Source organism: Citrus sinensis, chromosome 1 (genome assembly GCF_022201045.2).
Source record: "Citrus sinensis cultivar Valencia sweet orange chromosome 1, DVS_A1.0, whole genome shotgun sequence".
Taxonomy (NCBI): Eukaryota; Viridiplantae; Streptophyta; class Magnoliopsida; order Sapindales; family Rutaceae; genus Citrus; species Citrus sinensis.
The window spans coordinates 18,661,844-18,670,762 of NC_068556.1; the positions used below are offsets into that span (position 1 = coordinate 18,661,844).

The following is an 8,919-nucleotide window of genomic DNA, read 5'->3' on the forward strand; positions in this document are numbered from 1 at the left end:
ACAATAATATATTAGTAATTATAATTTTTGAATAAATAATCACAATAATTAATATTTTATTATAATAATAATTAATTAGTTAATATAATACTATAATAATGATTAATATAATTATTATAAGTAACTCATATGTTATTATTAATTAAATTTATAATAATAAAAAATATAATAATTATAATTAATTAGTATACTATTATAACTAAATAGTTAATTAAAAATTTTACAATTAACTAATATATTAATACATTATTAAAAATAAATTTTAATAATAATTTTTAAATAATAATCACTATAATTAAAATATAAAATAATAATTTTGAGAATAATTCAATAAATACTTTTTAATAATTTATTATAATCAAACACATTTCAATTTCGATTCTAAAATAAAATAAATACTTCAATAAAATTTACCTCATTCTAATATCAATTCCTACAATTTTATCTCATTCTAATACCAATTCCGACGATTAAAACAAATAATTTATTTTGATTCTCGTACCTCACTTTTATTTCAACTCTTCTCATTTCAGTGAATTCTCGTCCCCGCCCGTTTTAGTAATTCGCAGCATCAATGCCGCAAAAAGTAAATCCGCAGGGGTATCAGTGATTAGCCGTGATTGCCTTAGAAACGAGAAAGAAAATGTTTTACTCTTTGAAACACGATCCTCAGCCACGAAACAAAACTTCTCTTCTCAAAACCAAAATTTTTCTCTCAAACTCACTCGCTTTTCATTCACAGATTCGCACAAAGTCACAAATGGCTGAAGTTCGTCATCATCGGCCCATCCCGCACACATTGCCAACTCGCCGTTTGCTGCTTCCTTCCGTCCTATCCTCGTCATCGACTTGCCATTCGCTGCTGCCTTCTGTCGTATCCTCGTCGTTGCTGATTCGCACCTTAAGCATGTGGGTTGCTGTTCTTGTTCTTTTTTTTTTTCCTTGTTGATTTTACATGTATGACCAATCTTTCGTCTTCACCCAATCTATCACTGAACACTCTAATCACAAGTTAGTATGGTTTGATTTTAAATTGATTTATGTTGGGGTTTGATTTGATCTTTGAATTGATTTAGGTTAGGGTTTGATTTGAATTGTTGAATTGGATTAGATTTAAATTATTGAATTAGGTTAGATCTGAATTGTTAGTCTGAACTGTTAAGTTCAACAAATCTTCATGGCTGATTCTTGCAAGAAGAAGATGATTGTTGTTTTTTTCCCAATATTTAGATTTTGTTGTGATTAGGGTAGCAAATTTGTCAAATTGATTTCTGCAGGATATGTTGGAGAGCAAGAAGTTACTTCAGCTACTTTGTTACCAGATGGGTGGATGAGGACTGGTGATCTTTGCTACGAGGATAGTTTCCTTTTTATTGTGGATGGACTGAAAGATTTGGTCAAATATAAGGGATGTCAGGTATCCTAAATTGCTTAAATTCTTCTTTTTACTCTGTTGAGTTGGGTTGTTAATATTTGCATTTCCATTTCCATTGTTACATTGGCAGGTTGCCCCTGCAGAACTGGAACACTTGCTCCTCTCCCACCCGGAGATGGTTGATGCTGCAGTCATTCCATAACTAGCTTATAAGCCCTTGTTTCCCCTTGAATTCTTATAATAGCCAATCCGGTGTTCAGCTAAGAATACAGAGTAAATTCTGAGTAAATGAAAATTCCTATTTGCAGATATCCTGATGAAGAAGCTGGTCAGGTTTCCATGGCTTTTGTGGTAATGATTATGATTAGTTTAATGTGTTTTTTTTAATCAGCTTTTGCATGCTGAAGGTTAATTAAAAAGTTATATTTGCGTGAACTTGGGCCATGAAATTCTATTTTATTTGTTTGATGAAGTCAAATCCGGCTGACTTTTACAGGTTTGGTGATACCTTTCCATCAAAGTTTTGTCATTTTTGTGGAGTGTATTTGTTTCTTGGCAGTGGACTGCACGTTTCGTGAATATGGAAGAAATGAAAGTAGATAAACTGCACTGCCTGTGTAATTGGTAGATATGATTGATTAGTTTTCAATTGGATTTTATATTACTTGCAGCTTGAGTTAAAATATGCAGCTGAAACAAATTCGCTTGTGTCTCTTCATCAATATGTGCCTTGGGATATTGTGGAAAGACAGCCACTATATGAGGTATGTTCCTGATTTTCACATTGCCCCCAAGTTCGTGTAAATCAGAATAAAGTTTGTTCAACAAAAATGTATGATTGTTGAACTTTGAAGTAGGAGATTAGTATATCAAATATTTGGATAAGCTTTTGCATGAGAAATTTTGAATCTGGGGATGTTTAAGAAATGAATTATTTCTCTTATTGCAGGACTTCGAAAGCTTTATAGGCTTATATCTGCAAGGCTTATAAAGGCAGTGTCGTGCCTGAGGCTTGCGGCAATCTATCCTTTATCACCAACCACTATGGGGTCAAACAAGAGCATGTCTTTTCAGCAAGCTATAATAAGGAGATAACAACATTACCACAAGAATTAAATCAGCCGTAAGAATTTGGACATGCAAGATGAGCATGATGGCTTAATTGTAGATGCCTCGTACTTTCATACGCACTTTTCCAATGTGTTTGTGACTGTTAATGAGTCCCCGTAAGGTGCTGATAACTTGATTACAGGTTGTAAGTTGTTGTCTAAATGTGTAGTTTTAATTTATGACTTTGAAATTAGATTAACTAATTGATGTTGAATGGTATTTGTATTGAGAGCTGTTGGCTGGTGCATATGTAATGTGTGAGCTTTCAATTTTCGCGTATATGAAAAAATGAGTTGAAGTATTTCACGAGTTATGTATTTGGAAATTGCTGAAAAATAAATGTTGTGTTGTCGAAATTGTAAAATTTATTAGTTTTATACATGTTTTATGAAGAATTATAATTTTTTTCATTTAAACAACGAAGAAATTGATATAAAAAATTTAAAATTTAGGACTTCTATATTTAAGATTTTTCTAAGTACTAATAAATTATATCTTTTTTAAACATATAATTTAAATTAATCACCAGAGAAATTAATATAGTATGGTGAAGCACTAAACATAATATAACTAAAAAATAATACGGTACAATATAGCACCAAATATGATATAGTATTATTATAATACAATGCTAATGTGATCCAATATAATATAATACATTTACATTAAAATAATATAATAAAGTATAATACAATATATTGTGCGAAACACAGGTTGGTAATCAAGCCAACCTAGATGTCTTGGAAGGGTACGTCTGTAACTCAGGTTGGTAATCAACACATGTATAATAATCAAACACATACACATTTTATTTAGATTGGAAGGGTACGTCTGTAACTTAGGTTGGTAAAAAAGCCCGACCTGCATGGATTGGGCTTAGTTAAGAGTCAACTAGAGCTTGAGTTTTTTTAATTTATAAATAAAAAGATATAAATCAAATTAAAAAGAAAAATTCAAATATTAGATTAATATTAAAAAAATATTAGTACTCATGATTTATTATGTTATGTTACTAATATTTTTTGTATTAAACTATGATTTTATTATGTATTAGATAATTATCATTAATTAAAATATTATTTTACTTTTTAAAAAAATTATTTCAAAATTAATAAAAAGTCCAGCTTGTCAAAGTTTGGACAAGATTTGAGTTTGTTCTTAATTACTTGGCCTAGGCTTTGAAAAGCCTGGTCCAGGCCTTTATTTGTCAACACTACCTGTATTAAAGTTATTGAGAGCTTTAATATTGGTGAATCGAGGTTCCAATGACCTAGGGTGAGATTTTGATGGGCTAGCGTTGGGGTTCATTGATATTGGGACTTTCTGATGAATGTAGAGTGGTTTTTGTTGCGGTTTTGCGATTTTATTATTATGTACTTGTGTTATGTGGTTAGAATTGTGTTGTATTACCAGATACTATGAATATTCTTCTTTTGATTAGAAAGCGGTTTCATCTACAGTAGTTGAGGTGGGTTCCTTTGGTATTTCATTAGATCTTAATATGTGAAATCATTCAGTCTCCTTTCAATTGTTAGAAATTTGTAGTATTTGAAGTTATGTATTATTGTTAGGCATTGTAATAAATTACTTGAGTCTTAAGTATTATCCTATAGCTGTACTTAAAGGTTGATGTAATCTCGTATTTACATCCATGTGATGATGTATTTTAAGCCATTATTGCTTTTCTAATGAAAGGCAAACTAACTAGTAATTTATAACATCGGCAACTCTTTTATTCACACACCAAATACAAACTTTAATTTTTGATTCAATCAAAAGAATTCCTTTACTTTAGTAGTAATATTTTTTTTTATTTACCAATTTTTTTTCAGTCTAAGGATAGTAAAAAGGAAACCTCGAATTCGCCCATTTTGTTAAATTAAAATATTAAAACTAATTATTATTTGCTGCAAGGAATCTCCAGTTTGACACACTCGAAAATTTGCCAGCTAGACACAGTAATAAAAAAAATGTGGGTATTCTTCCATTTCACATTTTTTATTATGTACCACAAATATAACTATATGGAACTAATGTAACTATGTGACAGATATAATAATAAATGCGAACCATACTATATGTATAAGCTTTCCATGACAATATCCCTAGGGGCATGACCGAAAACAAAGGCATACATAAATTGGCAGGCCATAATTCATCAGACATCAATTCTCAGAAGCAATTGACGCAGAGATTGTAACACACGTCTTGTTATAATATCTCTGGTCTCACCAGATGTAAATCGTTCATCAATCATAAGAAGTAAGTTGATGCTTAGTGCGATCATAATTAAATATCACTATGCAATTTGACCATAAGAAGTAAGTTCATGCACAAACGTTGAAATCAAAGTCACCCTAATTAATCGAACCATTATGTCCAGTAAAGTTGCAGCTTAGCTCCATACGATATTAATTCTGTTCTGCATGACTTGGTTCTCATGATACAATTATACGTACTAAATAGTATCCGATTGGATTGCGCACTAAAATGTTAGCTGTTAATGATTTACTGTTAAAATTTATTTTTTGTTTTTATTTTTTAAATTCACTAGGTTTTGCAGCGGCAGGAACATGGAAAAATTTGTCGGTTAACTATTTCGAAATTTTTTCTCCGATTGATGATGACTAATTAAGTTTTCTCTTTTTTTTTAAATTTTTAATCCGACCAATTGAAATTCTAATTATGCAACTCAAGAGGAGATGAATTGAGATTTTAAAAATTATTCAATTTTAAAACGAATTTAAAGCAATAATAATTAAATCAATCACAATATAAAAAGATAAGGGAAGAGAGATTCAAATACGAAGATTTTTACGTGATTTGGCCAACCTCGCCTACATCCACGCCTCCAAGCTTTCCGTGCTTGAAGATTTCACTAAGCAAGCCTCCAAGGCTTCAAATGCTTACACTTGACTTCTAAGGTGTCAATGAACCTTTACAATAAGAGATTATCTCCAATCTCTTAACCCAAGTGTATCCCAACACTTACAATCACTCAAAGTAAAAGATTAAAAATTATTTTTCTCTCACACAATATTTAAGATTACAAATCAATGTCCAATGTGTGAATAGATGAAGAAAGAATGTGTTTAAAGCTCTATGAAAATTGTATTTTCGAATATAAGCTCAATGGTCGTGTTGTGGTCGACCTTATTTGAATTTGAATGATCTTATTTATAGTTGGAGCTGAAAAACTAACCGTTATAAATTGTCTGCTCGAAAACAATTCACCGTTAACTATTAACGGTTAACCGTTCAGGCTGGTCAAAGTTACCGTTGGGCCAATTTTTAAATAAACAGTTTGCCTTTTAGTATTACCCTGTCGCCGTTAAATTCCAAAGACCTGCAAGATAAACTTCAGTTATCCGTTTACATTAAACGGTTAAAGATTTGTCCGAAATGACCTCTCTGGATTTTATCGGTTAGCCGTTTGTAATAAACGGTTCGCCGTTTGTTTCCAATAACCTGTAGAACAAGTTAGCCTTATCCGTTTCATTTAAACTTTTACCGTTTGTTTCCAGTAACAAGATGAACACATTTTTCCATTCTAGATTTTAATCGATTAACTGTTTCAATAAACGGTTCACGGTTTAATTCCAGTTGCCTTCTCAGCATTTTGTGTTTTCCGTTTTTGTTAACCGGTTAGAGCTTAAGCAATTCGTTATTCTCTGAATTTAATCGGTTAGTCGTTAAAAATAAACGGTTCACCGTTTATTTCCAGAATCATAATATTAACCAGATATTGCACAGAATCATTTTTCAATTTCAAGTTTAACAGTTATCCATCTTTTATAAATATAATTGAAATGATTATAATATTATGAATAAATACATGTTAACACCAATGATTATTTAATTGAGTTTCAACGGTTGAAAATGATTATAATAAATAGCTCCAATATTTTAATAAAAAATATTTAAAATTTATTATCATCAAAATTAATATTATGAATATATACATGTTAACACCAATGATTATTTAATTGAGTTTCAACGGTTGAAAAGGACTCATCGAAGTGCAATAGATTCAAAAAAGGGAAGGCCGAAGTTACGTGAACGTAACTTACGGTCCTCTCACACCTACAGTGCCTGTGATGGGACCAGACACTATAGCTGTGAGAAGGGCGCTAGTCGGCCTTCAAAGAATACTTCGAAGGATAAGTCCATTGGCGGATTGACAGATTGGGTTGGAATAATCTAAGGTAGCGTTTACTTTTTGGATTGGATTGGGAATCCTAGGATTGGGAGTGTGGAGTGGGAGTGTGAGTAGGTTGTTTACTTACACTGGAATGGAAGCATGGAATGGAGATCAGAATCCAATTTATGTGTTTACTTTGTCTTGGATTGGGAGTAAATAGTTTCAAATTACAATTTTATCCTTATTTAAAGAATTATAATTTTTAATTACAAAACTAATAAAAAATATATTTAATGAATAATATTTATTTTATTATATTTTTAAATTTATTATAATTATTAATATTCTTAATTATGAACAATAAATTATTAATTGTAATTTTAATATAAAATGAAATGTTATTTTATTTTATTTAATATAATGATATTAAATTTATTATTATATAAAATAATAATATAATATTATTTAGTACAAAATTAATATTTTCTTAGAATAAAGTATTTATTATTATTATTATTAAATAAATATAGTACTATTATTTTTAAAATAAATATAATAATATTATATTTATTAATTCTCTATTAATATAATAATATTATTTTAAAATAATTTTAACTTAGAATCAATGTAAATTATTATTTAGTTAAATATAATATTATTATTTAAATAAATATAATATTATTTATTTTATTTTATTAATTATAAAACATAAAATAAAAAAAGGTAGAAATGGGAGAGGTGGGAGTGGATTCCCACTCCCACCTCCCCCAATGGGAGTCCCACTCCCACTCCCCACTCCAAAAATGGGTGGGTCCCACAGAGTGGGACTCCCAATCCCTCCCCATTTTATGTAAGTAAACGCTGGAGTGGGAGGAATCCACACTCCTCACTCCCACTCTAGCAAGTAAACACAACATAAATAAAGCAGCACATGAAAATTAAATGCGTTGCAGCTTTTTGGTGTCACAAGTCCAGTATCCCTAACGTGGCAAATATAAATTAAAATGCAAAGCACAATTATGAATCAATTAAACCAGCAGCCAACACCGTCTTTAATGCCAAAAGCTAGCCATCTGGTGATGATATGGTTTTTAAAAATAACATTGTTCAGGGGGATCCCTCTAAGTTACATGCATGTACCTTACAACCCTCTCACATGAATAGTGAGTGAATACTATTCATGTGAGAGGGTTGTAAGGTACATGCATGTAACTTAGCATTAGCCTGTTCAGGGTGTTAAAAGGTCATTTGAAGGAATGAATTGTGGAGTTAATTTTATTTTTTCAAATTTTTTGTGTGATTTTAAATTTCTATGCCAAATATTAAAATTAATTTTTATTTTCATCATTTTAACAACAATCTGAAACTGGCCTTTATGCCTCAAAAGTGAGTTGGAAAGTCATTTTGTTTTTTGAAATCTAGAAGTATTTTGCCTCTTTATCGGAGAGTCAGATTTTGGCGTCATTTTCTAGTTTTTTTTTTCTTTCTAGTAATGTTAATTACGTTAAACTAATTTACCTTTCTCTATTTTTAGTAATTTCTAGTTTCAAGCACTAAAATTAATGGGAAAAAAGGACAAAACTCAAAAGCACTGAAAAAAAGGATTACCTGAATGGAACAGAACAGCAGCGGACCAATCCGCCACCATTTCACGTACAATTGTGCAAATCAGTGCTTCAACTTTTGAAATCATTAACTAGCATTACAGATTCGACACTATATAGTATACATCAATACATTACTTTTTCCAAGTTTACGCATTATTCACCCAATTTTGAAGGACCATTAGCACGATAATGTTAAAAGCAAAAAGAGAAATGAAGAATAAGAGCATCCTGTTATATGACATTTGCTTCAAATAATATTAAAAAGAGAAATTTACCATTTACTTTTCAAGGACAACATTTGTCCATGAGATCCTGAAAACACAACTTTTACACAGTAAAATTAAAATGGATGGCGGAAACTCTAAAAATCTCAGATCAACTTCATTCAAGAATGAAAATTAAGAGAAAAGATTGAAGTTCATTTATTTTACTTGTAGTTTCAAAAACAATTTTGTGAGGTAAGAGAAAATGGCTGAAAATAGCAGGGTACGAACATTGTGCAAGAAATAGACCACTGAACGAACAACTTTTGCTTTGCCACGATTTGAGATCCTTAAAGCACCATCAATTGTGATGCCTCTAATTGGTCCACACTTAAAAATTTGTTTTAGGAGTTCATAGGATTTAGAATCACCAAATTTTGTTTTGAAATGAGAGAGATAATGAAGAAACATAAATGCTAGTTC

General features: G+C 30.5%; 1 long non-coding RNA gene across 1 annotated transcript; it reads left to right on the forward strand.

Annotated features, from left to right (window-relative positions):
- Window positions 1–457: 457 nt before the first annotated feature.
- LOC102627819 (uncharacterized) lies at window positions 458–2,714 on the forward strand. Its single transcript, XR_008053023.1, has 5 exons — window positions 458–909; window positions 1,278–1,417; window positions 1,506–1,726; window positions 1,872–2,139; window positions 2,325–2,714. It is a non-coding gene; the product is annotated as an uncharacterized LOC102627819 (long non-coding RNA).
- Window positions 2,715–8,919: the final 6,205 nt, after the last annotated feature.